This window comes from Teleopsis dalmanni, chromosome 2, assembly GCF_002237135.1.
Source record: "Teleopsis dalmanni isolate 2A chromosome 2, ASM223713v2, whole genome shotgun sequence".
NCBI classification, from domain to species: Eukaryota; Metazoa; Arthropoda; class Insecta; order Diptera; family Diopsidae; genus Teleopsis; species Teleopsis dalmanni.
Window position 1 is genome coordinate 157,838,214 of NC_051847.1, and position 4,301 is coordinate 157,842,514.

Genomic DNA, 4,301 nt, shown 5'->3' on the forward strand with positions numbered 1-4,301 from the left:
ACCTTATTATTGACTTCAAAAAAGCGTTTGATGGTATTGACAGGAATTATCACAGCAATCCTAACAGGACACTGCAGATTGAGACACTACCTAGCGAAACTAGAGATACATGCGAATACTAGTTGTAGATTCTGTCAAATCGACGATGAGTCTCGGCATGCATATACTTCTAAATTGAACTGCATTAATGCACAAAAGAGATAAGTATTAGGAACAGAAATATTACAGATTGAAGAGCTTTGACTAGTTAAAGTAGGAATTATACTATGATTTATCGAGGTAATCGAACTTAGAGAAACACTCTAGGTCCAGCAGGGTTACAATAGATCTTAAGGTTGCAGTGCATATACCCACGTAATAATAATAATAATAAGTAATCAGTACTCAGTGAAAATACTCAGTAAATTGTTCATGAAAATTGCATAAAACACGATAAATAGTTTATAAAATTTGCGAGTTTCGTTTCATTAGAATTATTAATAGATATTAATAGATTTAATAATATCTTTTTAATAGATTTTTTAATAGATCCTTTTTACAATCCCTGGAAAAAGTCTTTTAAGCCAACCTAGAAATAAATTATTGTTATTGACAAACCTAACAATATTCTTTGATTTACTGGACACATTGTATGACAATCGCAGGCAAATCAGTTGAGTAGATATATTTTAATCTGCATTTCATATCGTCAGATGTAAGAGTATTTTAATTTAACTTTTTATAAGTGCTGGTTAATTTGAGTTAAGCAGTGATTTAGGCTTAAAAAACTATCACTATTTTTGATGATGAAATTACCTGTTTGGATTGTCTTTGGACTTTAAACTTATTCCATGACTTTTTAAACTGTTAATATTGAAGGTTTTTGATGCTAATACAATCTGATAAGCGAACATTGTTTGAAAAGATTACACCCGTGAGATTGCAGTCCAAATAAAGGCCTTTGAAAAAATACTAGAGGAAACATCTCAACTGTTTCATAACTTACTATTTTATCATTATTTTAAAAAAATTAAACTTAGGATACATTCTGCACTCCATTACAAAAACTTCCACAACTGTTTATTTAATATAGAGTTAAGACTATTGTTATCTAAATTCTAAAAGACGAATATCTGTAAACCACCATATGAACAAGATCAACATTATGAAAATTTTTTTTGAAATTAAAAGTAAATAATCACTTATTAGCTTACAAAATTATTAGAAAAAGGAACTACAGGTATTCCTTCCATGCGTCTATGGTGACTATAGCGACCAGATCTAATTGCTTGGACTACGTTACTGCTATTATAAAGATATAAACTTTTTAAGAAATTATTCCTCACACTAAAGTAATCTGGTTGGTTAAAGCTATTAAAGGAAAGTTTGGGAACGACAATTCAATTTTTGACTTGTTTGATGATATTAGAATCGAGAATAATATAATACAACTTAAATAGAAATATAATCTAATAGAGAGAGATGCAAGTGGTAACTTGTTAACTTTTCTAACTTTAGAAATAACAATTCGGTTTCATATTAACAATACAATATGAGATGCCTTGTTGTAAGGTGTATGATGTCACTGGTGGGTTTTAAACTTCAATTTACCAACAAAGATATTCCAAGTAGTATTGGAAGCGGTTTCATTAATCCGTCTGCAATAATTGTAAAATATTAAGTATTTTGTTCATTTTACCCTAGAGACCTACCTCTAGGATACCTCTACCTTCTTCAATCTGCCAATAACAAATGGAAACCACTTAAGTCATGTGCAACTAGATCCTTGGAACTGATCAAAAGAAATCGCGTGAACACTGCAAGGAAGCTCTTTCTGGTCATTGGTGTATAGGAACTCATACAGAGAAACTGTGCATTTCTTATTATCCTCACTGCAGAAGTTATAGAAACGTACAGAAAAAAGAAATTATAAAGCATTTTCTCTGGCTTTGGCGTGCAAAAGAAATAGCTTTTTAAAAAGATACTTCTTTGACAGTTTTTCACACTGTTCCTCGGTAAAGACAATAGACTTATTAAATTATCTAAATTCGACGGGATGGATTTAGTCTCTACTCTTCTATATTAGGAGTTCTTGTGACGAATGTTGTAGCAAAATGGCGAAAAATCGCTAATTGATGTATATGGAAGTTATATAATGGCCTGCCACTGTAACCAACTAATCATTCCTCAGTTATGACAATTAAAATCATAACAACACAGTTCAACTATAAGATCAATAATCAATATTTGAAACAAAAGGTTGACACTTTAGCGTTGTGCCCTATGAACGGGCATTATGGAATTCATCAAAACATCACAGATGTCACAGGTGTCTGATGAATTCAATGACTTTTCAAAATAAAAAAGAATGAATTAAGATCACAGATATATCATTGTATCATAATCTATAACAATAAACTTTTGTAATGTACTACGGGTATTTCAGTATTAAAAATAATAGTTGTAAAAATTTATATAGTAGTGCCTAAGGTTCACAATGATATATGTTTTAATGTCTTAAAAAGTAAAAATAATATAAATAATATTTTAATATCAATAATATAATATTATATGTTTTCTTCCGAAACTACATTTGAAAGAATAAAGAACACTACTTAATTAACTGTAATTAAGTGACCCCACTTTAAATGTTATCTATTTAATTTCTTTTATAAATTATGCATAATGGATATTAACATGTCATAGATACATTGTATTTTTTCATTAAAAAAGTGTAATAATTTATTTCCATTAAAAAGAGTATCATTATGACGATTTATGCATGACGATTATGAAGTTAAGTAGTTCATAACTTTTTGGTTAATTAAAATATGTATGAACGAGTTGACATCAAACTTTAAAGAAACTTCGATGTTAACAGATGTGAACTTTGCCCTATTTAGAACTGCTTTTATGGATACGATAAATGAATAAATATCTTCTCAGTTTTAATTTTTCTAATACCTTACTATCTTTTTATTTAATGTTTACTTTGTTATTTGGCGTTAATTGAAACTAGCAGAGTACATCACTCTATAATTGCAATGAAAGTTGACATTACTTAAATAATATTCTATTATTATCGAAATTATTATAATAATAAGTATTAACCAAAGAAGAAGACGCGTCGCAGGTGGAGGATAGCGGATGCCTTTTCCTTTTTCAGGTGGTAGAAGGGAAATAAAATACCTGTCGCGGACTAAACAGTCAGCAGAAGGTCACTGCTTTAAAAAACCCTTACCCGTGAGCTAAACACTATATAACACGAGGACTTAGGTTGTCGGTGGAGTTGCAAGCCTTAACTAGGATTAGCAAAAGAGTTGGTGGCGGAAAAACTATAAGTGGCCACCGGCACCGCTCACAAGAAGAGTACTGTCAAAACAAAAGTTATCTGTCTGGAGTCAATAGTTGGCAGCCCCAACAGCAGAATCGTATGCGATAGGCCAATCAGCTGTCAATCTTAAATCAAACTATTACCCAACTTACAGATGATAACTTTAAGCATGAAAACTGGCACACGGTTTGGATGTGGAGTAAAATAAATTTATATATACACATTATCTATAGATCAACACTAAACGAAATTAACAGCTAATCTGCACAACTTGGCGGATCATACATCAAAATTGTTGAACTCAGAGAACTGGCAGTAAGAAGGCAAATATGGAGGCAATTTGTAAATAGCTTATGCCCAGTATAGAGTCAGCTTGGAATCATGTGACGCAAAGCAAGGCTTAATAATAATAATATAATCTATATCGTATATATCTGCCATTTATCGTGCATACAGGCTTAGCCTAAATTTGATTTCACTCAAGATCATGAATACCTTCAATAAGTTCCAATATCTTCCCAAAATAATATCGTTAACTGTGACATTTTTTGATGGTGCTAATGACGCGGACCTGTAACGTTTGAGAAACCCTGCTCTAGTATACCTGAGTTATATTTGTCAAACATTTGAATTTATGGGAGTTTAAAAATTTTGCAATTTTTTTTATTGTCGCTGCCAACCGCAGCTTACATCATTGCGAGGCTTATCTGCGGACAATAAATGGAAAAAATTGCTTATCAACAATAATTCAAACGATAAAGATATTTTTAAAGAAAACAGAAACAGCGCATACAATCACATAGATACAAATCAGCAACGCATACGCAGATATTTCACTCAAAAAACAATAAAAATGTTTGAGTGAAAATCAAGTGAGGAACGTTAATATATGAGCACAGAGCGAACTGCTCAGATGCTTTTATAAAATAAGCAACTTGGCCACCGACACCGACACAGACACTACACAGATACACCGATGCAGATACTT